This window comes from Heptranchias perlo, chromosome 32 (genome assembly GCF_035084215.1).
Source record: "Heptranchias perlo isolate sHepPer1 chromosome 32, sHepPer1.hap1, whole genome shotgun sequence".
Classification (NCBI taxonomy): Eukaryota; Metazoa; Chordata; class Chondrichthyes; order Hexanchiformes; family Hexanchidae; genus Heptranchias; species Heptranchias perlo.
Window position 1 is genome coordinate 28929462 of NC_090356.1, and position 17924 is coordinate 28947385.

General features: G+C 43.7%; 1 protein-coding gene across 4 annotated transcripts in view; it reads left to right on the top strand.

Moving 5' to 3' along the window:
* Positions 1-411: 411 nt before the first annotated feature.
* Positions 412-17924, top strand: part of alpl (alkaline phosphatase, biomineralization associated) — a 165139-nt gene continuing 147626 nt past the window's right edge. For 3 of the 4 annotated variants that reach the window (XM_067970681.1, XM_067970682.1, XM_067970679.1), the window contains exons 1-2: positions 412-650; positions 12212-12319. The gene's annotated coding sequence lies outside the window, so the exon portion shown is untranslated. The remainder of the gene's footprint in view (positions 651-12211; positions 12320-17924) is intronic. The other variant, XM_067970680.1, reaches the window with a different exon arrangement.

The window sequence follows — 17924 nt, forward strand, 5'->3', positions numbered from 1 at the left end:
GGACATGCACTTGAAGAGGACTAATTTGCAGGGATATGGGGAAAAAGCTGGGGTGTGGGACTAAATTGCACAGGCACGATGGGCCGAATGTACTATAAGATTCTGTATTTGGGCGCGGGGGGGGGAGAGAGACACTTAAATCTCAACATCCAGGGGTGTCATTCTTCTTAAGTTACAAAGGCTCGATTGATTTGAGTTCGATTTAGCTCAGTTAAATGTGTGCATTTGGAACTCTAGCACAGGGAAAGCTGAGCGGCTGAACGAGGAATCCAGCCCCACTGCAGCTCAAGTTTATCTCAACGGGTTCGGCTCCCAACTGTTCCTAATACAGCAACCAACAATTCGGCAGTAGGTGGAGCTCCGTCTTTAAGCAAATCCTCTTTACACATGAACTAATCGGTGAAAGGCAGGCAGGCAGACAGTGCCACAGTGTGGGACCTCCTTCTCCCCAGGGGCAGGCAGACTATCAGCGCTGAGTGAAGAGCCCCCTTGATATAAAGGAGTCACTTCAGTCACCGAGCCCCTTCGCATCCGCTGCACCGTCCACATCGCCTCCAACTTTACAACTTTCCATTGAGGGGACAAAAAGAAAACAGAATTACCTCTCATTTCATCAGCTTTAACGGATTTAAAGGGGAAGTCCCAATCAGGTGAGTTTGTCACTGTTTCTGCTACTGGTCTTTATAAATATTTTAATGAACTTTATCAGAATTTAATTTTGGAATTGTCTCCCATTTGACATTAATCGTACCTGAGTTACTGAGGTACTGTCTAATTTTGTTTTGCTGTTGCTGTGTTTAAGTTAAATTTATGCAGTGTTTGTACATAACATTTTGATTTCAAATTCGTTGCTTAGCGTTAGAATAGATTTTAAAAAAATATTAGATGTTACCATGAGAATTTGTGACAGGGGACATTACTTTTGTTATTTAATATTTAATGAGAATTGACCTGTTGAAAATTACATCTGCAGAAACACTTCTTCAGTTCCAAGAATCAGAGACAGATACAGGTATAAATATATTTTGAACTAAGTTTAAAGCATCCTGGAAAGGCATCTGGGATGATTAGGATTGTAGAATCTTACAGCATAGAAAAATAATATATTCTTTCTATTATGTGCAATAATATTCACAATTTTAATCCCAAAGATCTATGTTTTCATTCATTCCATTTCACAGATAAAAAAATCTGCTACCTTCCTTTCCCAATCTTCCAAAAGTCTCTTCAGCTAGGAATATTTCTGGAGCTGGTACACCTTAACTTGACGTGGCATGCACATCTGTCCTGAATGTTTCTTGACATTTCATTGTTTACAGTGACCCTGCCTTCACTAAGTAGGAAAAAAAAGGAAAAAATTGTAAATGGTAGAAATCCGAAATAAAGGGCCAGCTCTTGCCGGAGTGGGGCATCTCACGTTGTACACCATTAGTTAGACTTTTCGCTGCACCCTTCAGCTCGAAATTTGAGGGCAACAGGGCATCTGGGACCAACAGTCTATCTTCTTAACCTTCTTAACATTTAAGGATTGGGAAAGAAACAGGGGAATGACGGAGAAGGAGGGTGAATGAGAGTCAAATCAGGTACAGAAAGAAAGATTGGATTAATAGAGAGACAAGAGAGACAGAAAGGAAAAACAATAAAAAATTAAAATCCTCTAGGAAGAATTGACTATGTACAGGAATGAGATTGAACAGTTTAAAATGTTCCCTTTTCTGGGCCAGAGAGGTTGATTGGCATTGCATTAACAATTATCACATCATTGAAAAGGTACTTATGTTCTCAATTACCAGCCCTAACTTTCTGCGTCAAGTTTGATGGGCAATTAAGGTGCAAATCCAGTAAATTCTTAAAAATAACGGGGGGGGGGTGGGGTCTAAGGGCGAGATGCCATTTGTGCGAACAAACAGTCGGAGCGGTGTGAATCGACCAGCAGGTTCTGTAGATCCACAATTCATGGCATGTCTCTCCATCCCCTGAACTTGCTGGCTGATTTGCGGATTGATAACGGCGAGCGTCATTAACACGACATCGTTTCTCCAGGAAGATTTGACCCAAAAAAAAGGGAAGTGCGAAAAAAAAAGGCAGGTCTGTGAACATCTGGAAGTCAAGAGTTTCTGGTTCGACCCTTCATCAGAACTGTGCTTTCCCTTTGGATGGAGTCTTTGCAGGGAGACAGGTGGGAAGGATCATATTTAAGGCAGCTGTTGGATTCTAAGGATATCTCTGGAAACTCATGGCCAGGGATAAAGTCCAGAGAAGAGGAGGAGAGAAGCAGAGATGGCCTGCGTGAGGCGGTGAGGGGCCATAACTGAAACGTTAAATTATTCTTTAACTCTTTTACACATTGTGCATTTCCAGAGTTTTCTGTTTCTGTTGTCGGTGTGTCAATAGTCCGAGTTTGAATGATAAAGGTGTGTGTTCTTAACTCAACGTTTATTGCCAATTTGAAACAGGTGATATTGTATGTGGTGAGAATATGTTTTTTTATTCGTTCATGGGATGTGGGCGTCGCTGGCGAGGCCAGCATTTATTGCCCATCCCTAATTGCCCTTGAGAAGGTGGTGGTGAGCCGCCTTCTTGAACCGCTGCAGTCAGTACGGTGAAGGTTCTCCCACAGTGCTGTTAGGAAGGGAGTTCCAGGATTTTGACCCCGTTTACAGTAAATAGTTACATTTGATCTGCTTGCTTTTGCTATTTTTAATTTTTATTTCAGATTTCCACCGTTTGCACATTTTTATCTCCCAACATCCTGCCACAGAGCATGTGGAATCTCGGAAGTGTCCTGCTGCCCTTTCGTGCCATTTGCCACAGTTCTGTATGCAGATGCACTCCCTCAACTCTGTTCCAAACTTCCTGGCTAAACGTCCAACTTCCCTTCCAGCCCCCATGCTGGCTGACATTGTAAATGGTTCACTCTCCACAGGCACTGAGCCATTTTCCTTCACAACAGAAGTGATTGCTCTCCTCCTCAAAAAGCCACCCTCGATTCCTCTGTCCTCCCTGCCTCAGCCCATCCGCTACAGCGATCCTCAACCATTCCTTTGTCACCTCCAGACTTGATTATTCCATTGCTCTCCTGGTTGCCCTCCCATAATTTGAGCTCATCCAAAACTCTGCTGCCCATATCTTATTCCACACCAAGTTCTGTTTGCCCATCACCCCTGACCTTCTTTGGTTCCTGGTCACCCAATGCCTCAAACTTAAAATTGCTGTCCTTGTTTTAAATTCCTTCATGGCCTCAGCCCTCCCTATCTCTTTTTCCTCTTCTAGCCCTACAACCCCATTCCCCCTTGAACTCTCGGTTCTTCTGAATATGGCCTCTTGTGCATCCCTCCTCCTTTTACCCTACCATTAGCGGCTGTGCCTCCAGCCATCTACGCCTCATGCTTTGTAACTCCATTCCTAAATCCCTCTGCCTCTCCATTTCCTTCTCCTCGCTCCTTAAAAGCCATCTCTTTGACCAAGCTTTTGATCACCCATCCCAATATCTCCTCCTTTGGCTCGGCTGTCCGTTCTTTCCTTATGCCTCTATGAAGCGTTATGGGCCATTTTTCTATGATAAGGACACTATATAAATGCATGTTGTTGTTGTCTTACAGTTTCGCGTTCTTGTGTATTGTTTTCTTGATCAATCTTCTGATGACAGTTTCTGTAAGTGGAGTGTGTCTGATATCTGCATCTTTTCATTTTCTGACCCTGTAGAGTTTGTGAATCTGGGGATTAATAACTATTACAATAGTGGTACTGCTATTAGATTAATGGTTAATTCAGGGCCTCACCCTCTGCAGTGTCAAAAACTGAAAAGTCATAGATTTCAGACTACTACCAAAACTGTGCAAACGAACCCAAAACCCAACTTGTTGGCAGTCAAAGTGGGATAAAACACACACACACGCAAATTAAACTGTCAAACGCAAAAGGTGAGTAATAGGCTAAAGAAAGATTCAGAGTTAAAGGGAAGGATAGAATGTAGAATCCTCTCCCACAAACAGTTCTTGAAGCAAAGCCCATAAATTCTTTTAGGAAGGATGGTTGCTTGAAATGGAGGAATATTGAAAGGATCTGAGGAGTGAGCAGGAGGGTGGAATTAGACTAGTTGGCTCATGTGCAGCAAAACATCAGCACAGACTTGATGGGCCAAATGGAATCTTTCCTGCGCTGGCACAGTCTATGGTTCTATGAAGTGGCTAGGCTGGTGACAGAGGAGAGTCAGTGATAGCTCCAACGGGAGATTGGACGTGCAAACTGACACTGGAAGTGAAAGAGGAGGAGCCCAGAATGGAAGCAGAGGTAACAGACAAGAAGGGACAGATTTCAGAATGGAAGAGAAGCAGCCTGCTTACGGGAGCTGATGCTAGGCTGTTGAATGAGAAACCATTATGCAAAGGACCAAAACTGTAACACCGTCAGGCAGATAAAGCGATCTGGGCATCATGCCACCGGCGCTGGCACTGACGAGTGTTATGTTCACCCGCACACAAATGGGTTGACCTTGCTGGATAAAGAGAGTTCAGCCCATTGGTATCATTTGCGGGTGCATCCAATATGTCTCTTGTGATGCATGGGGAGTGCTAACGCTGCATTGTGGGTTACCGATGTGCGAGTGGATGAGCAGGGGTTCAACAGACATAGGCATGGCTAACATGGGGGGATGGGGGGGGGGGAGCAGGGAGCGGGGGGATCCAGGCCAGGTGGTAGAAATACAAAGAAGAAAGACTTGCATTTATATCGTGCCTTTCATGACCTGAGGATGTCCCAAAGCACTTTATTGCCAATGAAGTACTTTTGAAGTGTAGTCACTGGAGTAATGTAGGAAATGCAGCAGACAATTTGCGCACAGCAAGCTCCCACAAACAGCAATGAGATAATGACCCAGATAATCTGATATTTTTTAGCATTGTTGGTTGAAGGATATATACTGGCCAGACACTGAGGAGAACTCCCTGCTTGTCTTCGAAATAGCCCCATGGGATCTTTTACGTCCTCAGCAGGTCAGGCAGCACCTGTGGAGAAAGAAACTGAGTTAACGTTTCAGGTCGATGACCTTTCGTCAGAACTGGAAGAAGTGGGTAGCACTTTCACCTCTAACCCATAAGGTCGGGGATTCAACCCCACTCCAAAGACTTGAGCCCATAATCTAGGCTGACTTTTCAGTACAGTACTGAGGGAGTGCTGTATTGTTGGAGGTTCAGTCTTCTTTCAGATGAGACATTAAACCGAGGCTCCGTCTGCCCTCTCAGGTGGAATTTCCCCATGGTACTAATCAAAGAAGAGCAAGGGAGTTCTCTCAGTGTCCTGGGGCCAATATTCATCCCTCAACCAATATCACTAAAAAAATGGACTATCTGATCATTTATTTAATTGTTTGTGGGATCTTGCTGTGCGCAAATTGGCTGCAGCATTTCCCTACATCACAACAGTGACTACATTTCATTGGCTGTGAAGCACTTTGAGACGTCCTGAGGATATGAAAGGCACTATATAAAGGAAAGCTCTTTCTCTTGTATCACTGCCCACATCAGGAAGCGTTGAGTGCCCCAGAACATTGTAGGCCTCAGGCTGCCACATCCAGTGCACTTCAGTGCATCGTATGACGATGGGTATCCGATCTGCCTCCTTCTTCGACAAATTCTGAAATTTGATTTGTTTTAGGAACATAGGAGTTGCTGGAGGAATAAAGACCAAAGTCCGTCTAGTTCTCCGTCTACCAACCTGGTAGTTGCTTGATACAACAAAACTGGAAATGCAGGAAACACTCAGCAGGTCAGGCAGCACCTGTGGAGAAAGAAACAGAGTTAACGTTTCAGGTCGATGACCTTTCGTCAGAACTGGAAGAAGTTAAAGATTTAACAGTTTTTAAGCAAATACAGAGCCAAGGAAAGGGGGTGGGGGGGGGGGAAGAACAAAAGGGAAGGTCTGTGATAGGGCGGAGGGCAGGAGTGATTAAATGACAAAAGGGATGATGGTGCAAGGCAAGGAGGATGGTAATGGGACAAGTAAAGAAACAAAAGATGGGTCTAGAGGAGCTGTAAATGGCAACAGCAGAACCATTACCAGCACTTGCTGGCCAAAAAATGGGAGCAGTGATTATGATCTCAAGTTACTGAAATCAGTGTTGAGTCCGGAAGGTTGTAAATTGCCTAATCGAAAGATGAGGTGCTGTTCCTCGAGCTTCCGTTGAGCTTCACTGGAACAGTGTAAGAGGCCGAGGACACAGAGGTCAGACTGGGACCCAACTTTTGTTTCTTTACCTGTTTCATTACCATCCTCCTTGCCTTGCACCAGCATCCATTTTGTCATTTAATCACTCCTGCCTTCCACCCTATCACAGACCTTCCCTTTTGTTCTTCACCCCCCCTCACTTTCCCTGGCTCGGTACTTGCTTAAAAACTGTTAAATCTTTAACTTCTTCCAGTTCTGATGAAAGGTCATCGATCTGAAACATTAACTCTGTTTCTCTCTCCACAGACACTGCCTGACCTGCTGAGTGTTTGCAGCATTTTCTGTTTTTATTTCAGATTTCCAGCATATCCGCAGTATTTTGCTTTAGACAATGATAATGGAGTTGTTGATTAATCATAGCAATCAATCTCTATCAATTAGTCGACAACAGACCCAAACATGAGGTAAGAAAAACCCCCAGTGGTGGAGAGCTTTGGGAACCAGAGGTCCAAAGTCACCTGTTCCCCTCTCCCCTTGGCATGCTACACTTCCATTTTTATTGTGTACATATAAACCTTTACCAGCAGTCATCTGTATACGGGTTTAATACAGGTTTAAAAAGGTGATGGTTCTTTATCTAAAGAGAGAGGGCTACTTCATGGCTCACTTGCATTTTTTTCCCTCTCCCCTGTGAAATTAGGCCAGTTGGCTAATTATAAGGTGCTACACACAATTAGCCACAATGTTCATTTTGAATCATATCATTGTCTGGCAGTACGGAGTTTGTTATGGTTTGAAGACAGACAGGATTGTGGTTTCCAATGTTATTTGTTAAAATGACTGTTATACACGAAGTGGATTCTGATGCCACCAAAGCTGTCTCCCCACTGACGGGTCATATTATAAGATGCCTGGGTTTCTAGATCGAAAAAAATGCCTTCTTTTACAAACAAACAAAGGGGAAATCAAAGTGAGGAACTCTCTCTGGCTTCCAATACTTTCTGCCTTATCTACGTTTTACCTGAGTGATGCAGAGAGAGATTGTTAAATTCTATTTAATTGAGACGGTCGAGGCAATTTTATGAATTTACAGTCCCATGCAGAGATTTGTGTGTCAGGATTGCACAATGGCAAATTGGGATGCATGCTCCCTGCAATTTTCCAACTTTTTGATATGTGCTTTGGGCAGGTTCTGCATTTGGGGAGGTGAATTTGTAAAATTACCCCTTATAAGAACAATTGCGAGACTAACTGCCTCTTTAGTGGTATGTTGTGGGTTCAAACCCCACTCCAGAGATTTGAGCACAAAATCTAGGCTAACACATGAGTGCAGTACAGAGGGAGTGCTGCACTGTCAGAGGCGCCGTCTTTCGGATGAGACGTTAAACCGACGCCCAGTCTGCCCTCTCAGGTGAACGTAAAAGATCCCATGGCACTATTTCTAAAAAGAGCTGGGGAGTTCTCCCCGGTGTCCTGGCCAATATTTGTCCCTCAACAAACATCACAAACAGATTATCTGATCATTATCGCGTTGCTGTTTGTGGGACCTTGCTGTGAGCAAATTGACTGTTGTGTTTCCTACATTATGTAAGGAATCTTACAACACCAGGTTATAGTCCAACAATTTTATTTTAAAATCACAAGCTTTCGGAGATTACCCCCTTCGTCAGGTGAATGAGTGAAAGGTTCACTCATTCACCTGACGAAGGGGATAACCTACGAAAGCTTGTGATTTTAAAATAAAATTGTTGGACTATAACCTGGTGTTGTAAGATTCCTTACATTTGTCCACCCCAGTCCATCACCGGCATCTCCACATCTTTCCTACATTAAAACAGTGCCTACACTTCAAAAGTACTTAATTGGCTGTAAAGAGCATTGGTATGGCTTGAGGTCATGAAAGGCACTATATAAAGGAAGTCCTTTCCTTTCTATGTATTTAAAGATACATCCTTGTATTTTACAGTACATCCCTAATACCGAAGTGGCCACCCGACACTGAAGTGCAAATCTTTGCACCTACTTCATGCATCCATTTCATATCAGTCAATGCGCCATCACACCTGACAGTAGCATGCTAGCAGCTTTTAAACATAAACTGGCCAGGGTGTGGGACAGTCACAAGTACAAACCTCCAGTGTACTGCCATTCTGCTGCAGACTCGGACCCAGATACTGTTACCTGGGGATGCTGTTCAGGGTTCATGAACAAGCTGCTGCCAGTAATTGTATGGGAAAGAGGGCATGAGGGAGAGGGGGAAAAGGAATGAGAAGGAGGGGCAATGGGAAAGAAGGGTAAAGAGGGAATGAGAGAGCGAGGAAAGAGGGAAAGGGACAGATGGGGAAAGACAATAAAGAAAGTAAATGGGGCAATGAGAGAGAGGGAATGAAAGGTTAATATAGGAAGTGAAATTGGGCTGAGAGAGAGGAACTAAGAGAGAAGAGGATGAGAGAGTCAGGGAGGGTGAGGAAAGAAAGGGAATGGGTGAGAGACAACTAAGCGGGAGTTAGAGACAGAAGGAATCAGAGGGCAGAAGAATGAGACAGGGAGGGAGGGGACGGAGGTGGGATGAGACAGAGAGAGGGAATGAGACAGAGAGAGGAGGTAATGAAGGGGTGGCAGGGAAGTGAGAGACAAGAGCATGAGAGCAAAATCCAGATTTCAAGACTATAGTACAAAACATGTCTGTATATATCAGGGAGACTAACAAGGTGGGCAGGACATTAGAAGAAGAGATTGAAAAAGATATTAAAACATTTAAGATAGAAAGGGAGGAGATCATTAAAAAATTAATCAATCTTAGCGAGGATAAGCCCCCTGGACAGGTTGGATTGCAGCTGCGAATATTAAAAGAGGTAGGGAAGAGATAGCAGAGGCACTATTACATATATATAAAAACTTAGTAGAAAAGGGAATAGTGCCAGAGGACTGGCGGACAGCTGATGTGACTCCTAATTTTAAAAAAGGGAGATAGAACCAGTCCAGGGAACTGTAGACCAGTTAGCTTACCATCGGTGGTAGGAAAGATAATAGGATCTTTACTCAACGATGTAATAGAAAGATATCTAGAGAATGAAAATATAATAAAGAATAGTCAGACACGGATTTCAGAAGGGAAAGTCATGCGTGACCAACCTTATTGAATCCTTTGAAGAAGTAACAGAAAAAATAGACCAAGATATTGCAGTAGATGTAAAATATTTGGATTTTCAAAAGGCCTTTGATAAGTTACTGCATTGTAGACTCATGGCTAAGGTCAGAGCATGTGGAGTGGGGGACAGTTAGCAGAATGGATAGCAATTTGGCTACAAAACAGAAAACAGAGAGTAGGGGTTAAGGGTAGCTAATCAGACTGGCAAAAGGTGGGAAGTGGTGTTCCACAGAATTACCCAGAAGTACAATTTACATTCATGATTTGGATTTGGGAATCTGAAGTACAACAACACCAAATTGGGGGGGAAGTTAATACAAAGGAAGAATGAGTCAAAATGCAAGAGGATATTAATAAACTTGCAGAATGGGCATGTAATTGGCAAATGAATTTCAATATAGATAAGTGTGAGGTGGTACATTTTGGTAGGAAGAATAAGGTCACATACTGCTTGGATAATAAGAATCTAAATGGGGCAGAGGAGCAGAGGGATCTGGGGGTACAGATACACAAATCACTAAAAGTAGCGACACAGTTTAATAAGGCCATAAAAAAGGCAAATCAAGCACCAAGGTTTATTTCTAGAGGGACACAATTGAAAAGCAAAGAAATTATGTCAAACTAGAATCGAACTTTGGTTAGACCACATTTGGAGTGATGTGCAGAGTTCTGGTCTCCGTATTTATAACAAGGATATAGAGGCATTGGAGAGAGTGCAGAAAAGATTCACAAGGATGATATCAGAACTGAGAGGATATCCTTATCACAGGTTGGGACTCTTTTCTCTAGAAAAGAGAAGGCTGAGGGGTGATCTGACAGAGGTCTTTAAGGTAATGATAGGGTTTGATTGGGTAGATGTGGAGAAAATGTTTCCACTTGTGGGGGAGTCCAAAACTACAGGTCATAAATATAAAATAGTCGCTAATAAATCCAATAGGGAATTCAGGAGAAAATTCTTCACCTAAAGAGTGGTAAGAATGTAAATACCACAAGGAGTAGTTGAGGCAAATGACATAGATGCATTTAAGGGGAAGTTAGATAAGCACACGAGGGAGCAAGGAATAGAAGGGTATCCTGATAGGGTTAGATGAAGGAGGGAGGGAGGAGGCTCATGTGGAGCATAAATGCCGGCATAGACCAGTTGGGCTGAATGGCCTGTGTCTGAATCATAGAAAATTATGGCAGAGAAGGAGGTATTTGTGCCGGCCAAAAAAGGGCTATCCAGCTTAATCCCAATTTCCAGCTCTTGGTCTGTAGCCCTGTAGGTTATAGCACTTCAAGTGCACATCCAGGTACTTTTTAAATGAGTTGAGGGTTTCTGCCTCTACCACCCTTTCAGGCAGTGAGTTCCAGACTCCCACCGCCCTCTGGGTGAAAAAAATTCTCCTCAGCTCCCCTCTAATCCTTCTACCAATTACTTTAAATCTATGCCCCCTGGTCACTGATCCCTCTGCTGTGGGAAATAGGTCCTCCCTATCCACTCTATCTAGTCCCGTCCTAACTTTATATACCTCAATTAAATCTCCCCTCAGCCTCCTTTGATACAAAGAAAACAACCCCAGCCTATCCAATCTTTTCTCATAGCTAAAATATTCCAGCCCCGGCAATATCCTCGTAAATCTCCTCTGTACCCTCACATCTTTCCTGTAATGTGGTGAGCAGAACTGTACTCAAGTTGTAGCCTAACCAGTGTTTTATATAGTTCGAGCATAACCTCCCTGCTCGTATATTCTATGCCTCGGCTAATAAAGGAAAGTATTCCATATGCCTTTTTAACCACCTTATCTACCTGTCCTGCTACCTTCAGGGATCTGTGGACATGCACTCCAAGGTCCCTCTGTTCCTCTACACCTCTCAGTATCCTCCCATTTATTGTGTACTCTCTTGCCTTGTTTGCCCTCCCCAAATGCATTACCTCACACTTCTCTAGATTAAATTGCATTTGCCACTTTTCTCCCCACCTGACCAGTCCATTGATATCTTCTTGCAGTCTACAGCTTTCCTCCTCACTATCAATCACACGGCCAATTTTTGTATCATCCGCAAACTTCTTGATCAAGCCCCCCACATTCAAGTCCAAATCATTAATATATACCACAAAAAGCAAGGGGCCGAGTACTGAGCCTTGCGGAACCCCACTGGAAACAGCCCAGCTCTTGGTGTCTGACATAAGCTTCCCTTTTTTGCCTTATCTTACCCTGTATGCTCCTTGTCATCCAGGGGGCACTAGATTTGGCAGTCCTGTGCTGTAGTTTCGATGTAACTCGATGTCATAGATTTTGTTGATGTGCTAAGGTGCGTATCTTGCATGGTATACCTGTACTAGCCGCAGTTACAGTGAGAGTGCTCACAGAGTCTATTTAAAACCTTTGGTTCTTTGTCAGTGTAGAATTTATTTTCCGGCTTTTGAGTTTTGAAAGGTTGGCCACCCCTGGTTTCATTTGCGGTGCAAATCTATGAAACTGTGGATTTGAAACCGCATGCCCTCGTAATGTCAGGAAAAGCCTACTGCTTTCTGAGGCTTTCTTTTTGCTTCATGTGTCTGATCTTTTATTTTCCAGGGTTTCATTTGGCCCTCCGTCAAGTCACCTCAATTACCACCCTGGCCAGCCCACAGATTAGTGGCATTACATTGCACCCACACGATTACAACCAGGAGTTCAATTTGTAACATTATGAATGTGTAAAGGAAGATTCCAACTGAAAATAACCAAACCCACTAGAAATGAACCATTTAGACCAGAGCTGAAACCTTTTGCCTCTGCAATGAATCACTTAGAAAAGTTCTTTGTGTTTGCCGGTGAGGAGGAATTATGATTCTAAAAAAAGAGAAAAATAATACTCAACAACTCAGGGTGAACAATGAGCTGAAATCTGCGTCTGTTCTGCTTTCAGGCTGAAGACTATTATTTATTCTTGAACTGAGTCCGGGACCATTCACCAGTTAATGCACAGAACCCACTGCCTGTGACGCAGGAAGATTAGAATTTAAAGACCAGAGAAGTAAGTTTATTTTTTTCCTTTTAATTAAATGAGGATTAAATTCATTTTAGTCAGGTTTCGTAGGCTGGTGTCTTCTGTGTGGAAAGGCCTTCTTGTTAAGGGTATGGATCATTATTTCCTCCACAGATGCTCTATTATTCTTCCCCTCTGAGACCATCTGGTCTCAACCCTCTGTCAATGCCAGACTGAGACATCTGCTAAAAATAAAGTGTGAAACTTGTCTAGGGTTGATCTTTCCTAGAATTGTCGCCTGACTTCCACTTGGCACTTCCCCACTGCAAAGGGACCAAACCATCCTATTGTCCTATTTATCTTGAAAGCAAACGTTCTTGACCTGCGACATGCACCAATGGACACCGCGGTCCACTCTTTCCCGGTTAACGTCTTGGGAATGGGGATGGGAACGGCTTTGGATGCTGTAAAGTCTTAAGGAAATTTGACAGACAGAGAAGGGAGGGGATTGGAAAGCTCTTGCTCGATGCTGGTACTGTTAAATAATGATTTGTCCCTTAGCCCAAGATGAGAATAAAATCTGAGATGAATGAAAGGGACATTCCCACAAATACCAATGAGAAGAATGACCAGTTAATCTGTTCTTGGTAATGATTGGGGGGGAGGGGGGGAGGAGGGGGGGTGATGTTAGCCACGACATCAGGAGAACTTCCTGCTCTTCTTCGAATGGTGCTATGGGGTCCTTACTGTCCACCTGAATCAATGGAACAGGCATTGGTTTAACATCTTATCCAAAGAATGGCACCTTTGATTCCTTCATGTACTTATCTGGAGCGTCAGCCCAGACTATGTGCTTGTACAGGAGTGGGATTTGAAGCAATCATCTTTTGATTCAGAGGCAAGTGCGATACCAACTGAAACAAGCTGACACCATGGGCCTAGAGCCTTCTTCCTCTGTACCTAGCTTGTGATCATGGCAAGGTAGCATATCACTCGAATAAACAGAGAAGGTCTTGGTTGAACCTCTCATTGAAAGGACAATACAGCACTCCTTCAGTGGTTCACTGGAGAATCTGCATAGATTATAGGCTCAACTCCTGGAGTGACAACCATTAACTCAGTGTTACTGATGTGCTAAGCTGTCATCTTGGCTCAAAGTCTCTAATACGGATGAAATAAGGCTCTCCTATTATATGAATGCTCCAGGAAATAACTTGTAATTTGAGTGGATTTACCCTCCTGTAACAGCATGCATTCCCTGGTCCTTCCCTCTCCCCCCCATTTCCCAGTTTTCTCCCCATCATAGCACTCCCCTAGCCATACACCTTGTATGTACAATCCAAATGGTAGGATGGGAGGCCTTCTCACAGGTCACCAGCAATACCTGTCAGCTGGCTACCAGGAGGCAAGCAGTGGAATATTGGAACATAGGAACAGGAGTAGGCCATTCAGCCCCTCGAGCCCACTCCGCCATTTGATAAGATCATGGCTGATCTGTGATCTAACTCCATATACCTGCTGTTGGCCCATATCCCTTAATACCTTTGGTTGGCAAAAAAGCTATCTATCTCAGATTTAAAATTAGCAATTGAGCTAGCATCAATTGCCATTTGCGGTGTAACACCGCAAAGACTCACCTGCTTAGCATCACTTTACAGCAGTGTTTCCAAGATGGGAGTGTGGAACTGAGAACCAGTGCCTCTTTGCCCAATGGCATCATTGGCACCAACTTGCCACATCCACAACACAACACAGTTTACATCTTTCCAACATGCGGAAAGCTTAACTTGCCCATTGGTTGTTATTACTCTTGTGAGCTCATCAGCTTCCTTTCCTCTTGATCTCTCAGTGGCAATTATTTTCTGGGCACATTGGGATCCTGAGCAGTTGTATTGAAGATTGCATAACACTTGACAGGATATTTGCCTGTCACAAAAGCAATGTGAGTTTCTGAGCTTTGTTTCCATCACTCAAGTTTTAAAAAAAACTCCCTCGAAAGAATTAGCAATGATATATTAAATCCTCCGGTAACTGCCTAATTATCGGTGTTTTGATATTGTAGCATGGCCCTTTTAACAAAGGCCTATTTATGTTGGAACCATCACCAGAACTGAAGGTGCCCAGAGGGTCCAGTGGCAGTGCTGCCCCTCCCTGTCATTGGCAGCTCTTTCGGAGACAGCGATTGATGAAATTATTTAAATTAATGAAATTATTTAAATATTTAAAAGAACACCTACACTTCTTTTTCACATAGAATTTGCAGCACAGAAACAGGCCATTCGGCCCAACAGATCTATGCCGGCGTTTATGCTCCACATGAACCTCCTCCCACCCCTCTTCATCTAACCCTATCAGCATATCCTTCTATTCCTTTCTCCCTCATGTGTTTATCTAGCTTCCCCTTAAATGTATCTATGCTAGTCGCCTCAGCTGCTCCTTGTGGTAGTGAGTTCCACATTATAAGCACTCTCTGGGTAAAGAAGTTTCTCCTGAATTCCCTATTGGATTTATTAGTGACTATCTTATATTTATGGCCCCTAGTTCTGATCTCTCCCACAGTAGTAAGCCTTTATTAGTAGTTCTAATAAAGGCTCACGTCCAAAATGTCTTTTTCTTTCAGATGCCAACGGACCCTTATTACCTTTCTTGTCAGTTTCCCCTCCTGCAACCCCCTCCTCAACTAAAGGCATCAACACCGTACTCGAGTACAAGTCCACTGGTGAGGATCAACTTGCTCTACCTCATCCATATGCCCATTATTTGTATATGAGTGAGAGTCAGCAGGTTGTTCAACTGAGCGGTTTATCGAAGCCAAACATTACCCTGTCCTCATCCGACATGCATTTCCAGCAGGGACTCATTGGATGGCAATCGGAGACAGGAACCCTGGCTGATTTTCCTCTCCCTGTCCAGGGGGAAGCTCAGGCCAATTGTACTGCCCCTGCTGAGGTCAGTTAACTCAGCAAAAGGCTAGAGACTGAACCCGAGACTGAACGGTCAGCTTGCATTTAAGTTTGACAGCCTGTCAATCATCTGTCATGTATAATATCTGGGCAAGATATAGTCGTCAGACCCCAAGGGTTTGGTCTGCAGTAACAATGGGAATCCTTAAACCTGGTAATTCATTCAAGGCATCGCTGCCCTTTGCTCCTCCTTGGAAAAGATATTAATGCAATTGTACCCATGTTATTTATCCAATGTAATATTGAAGCCATATCTGTGTAACTACTGAATTCACGGAGGATCTTACAGCACTGTATTTTTAAATTATATATCATATGCAAACTAAAAATGATTAGTTCCTGTCTCTCACTTCCACTGTCACACTCAAATTTCAGTTTCACACTTCAGGAAAATATATAGCGAAACAAAAACATTTATTTGACACAGGAGCCAGAATTTCCACAACCTGTTTCCTTGCCATGATATTCAGTCACTCTTCCCCCAACTCGACTGGTTTATGACAGACAATAAACAGCAATGCAAAGACGTCATGTAAACAGACAAAGTTTAAAGAAAAAGAAAAGCAGGGTCCTGACCCGAGACTAAAGAGCAATTAAATTTTGACCTCATTCATTGTTAACAGTCACACTTTGCAACCTTAAAGTGGTGCACCTTCACATTAAATGAATAATACGCTCTGCATCGAGTGATATGGACATGAACCTTATTAAAAGGCACAGCTTACAACGTATATGAGCAACGCTGCGGGAGGTGTGCTAGCAATAAATGAAAGACAATTGGGTTGATTTTAACTTGGGGCAGGATTGGTATGAGAAGGTGGGGTTGGGGGGCTGAAACAGGTGGCACGCTCGGAAATCTGAAAGCGCGCGAAGCCTTTCTGATTTTAACAGCCGGGCCTCATTTTAATATCTGAAATCAGTCTCCCTCCCGAAGACGGCGGGACTGAGGTTAAGGCCGGTGGGCAGGAGCGGGAATTGGGGGCCTAAGGGAATGGTCCTCGTCACATAGTAAGTGTTTGGGGTGGGGTGGGGAGGGGCATTACAAAAAGATGCTGGTGTAGGGTGGGTTGGGGCAGGGGAGGTCCGAGAGATCCTTCTGAGGCCTGGAGGAGCACTCGTGTCCCTCCTAGCCTCCAAGAGACCTTCCCGAAGAATAAAAACATTACTTACCTTGGCCTCTTTCCTGCATCTTGCCAGGTTTCTCTCTTGCCAGCATTCCACTAGAGTGTCAGCCTAGATGATATGCTCAAGTCCCTGGAGTGGGACTTGAACTGACAACCTTCTGACTTGGAGTTGGGAGTGCTACTAACTGAGCCAAGCCTGACATTAGTACCCCAGTATCTTCAGTACCCCATTGCATTTTCAGTTCCCATCCACTGTGAAAACCATACCTCAGCATAAGACCTCTCCAAATAACAACTCCAATCATCAAGCCTGGCATTGCTCACTCACTGGTCCGCAGTCCTGCTTTCTATTTCCCCACCTGGAGTCTTACCCACCTACCACACCTCTTGAAGCAGCGATGCACATCACAGCATTGTTCATTACTCACTTGCCCACCTAGAGTCCCAATCTCCTACCTGGCCTGCTTTGTGGCAGCTGGCACTTGCTCCTCCATCCATAGTCCGGGCTTCCTCACCCAGATTCACACTCACCTATCTGGTTTCTCAAAGCTTGCCCACCTAGAATCCCACCTTCCCGCTACCCCACTTGGAGGTTCAATCTGCTCTGTGATCGCTGCCATTTGCCTCTCTTCAGGTAATGAGTTAATGATCTAGGAATCCTGTTTCCTCACCATGATATCCAGTCACCCTTCCCCCAGCTCGACTGGTTCATAACAGACAATGACAGAGGAAATAATATTACTGTCTCCAAGATGAATTCACAAAAACAGCAATGCAAAGACGTCATGTAAATGGACAAAGTTGTGCCTTGCCAGCCAAAGGAAGATTAAAATAGCAACAAAATTCAATTTAGGACAATCATTCCCATTGAATAAGCTGATGTGCAGGTCAAGTTGATAAGGCTGTTAAAAAAAGCTTATGAGATCCTTGGCTTTACAAATAGAGTGGAAAAGCAAGGAAGTTATGCTAAACGTTTATAAATCACTGGTTAGGTCTCATCTGGAGTATTATGTTCAATTCTGGGCACAGTTATGTGGAGAGACTAGAGAAGCTGGGATTGTTTTCTTAGAACAGAGAAGGTTAAGGGAGATTTAATAGAGGTGTTCAAAATTATGAAGGGTTTTGATAGAATACACAGGGTCAAACTGCTTGCACTGACAGGAGGGTCAGTAACCAGAGGACACAGATTTAAGTTAATTGGCAAAAGAACCAGAGGGGAGATGGAATTTTTTTTTTACGCAGCGAGTTGTTATGATCTGGAATGCGCTGCCTGAAAGGGCGGTGGAAGCAGATTCAATAGTGACTTTCAAAAGGGAATTGGGTAAACACTTGAAAAGGAAAAAATTACAGGGCTATGGGGAAAGGGCAGGGGAATGGGACTAATTGGGTAGCGCTTTCAAAGAGCCGGCACAGACATGATGGGATGAATGGCCTCCTTCTGTGCTGGATGATGCTATGATACCGGCCAACCAAATTCCATGTTTGCCACAAAACAAAGGAAATCTTACACAGACATCCCAAAAGCACTGCTGGCTGATGCCATTTCTTGTTTGCATCCACTTTAAC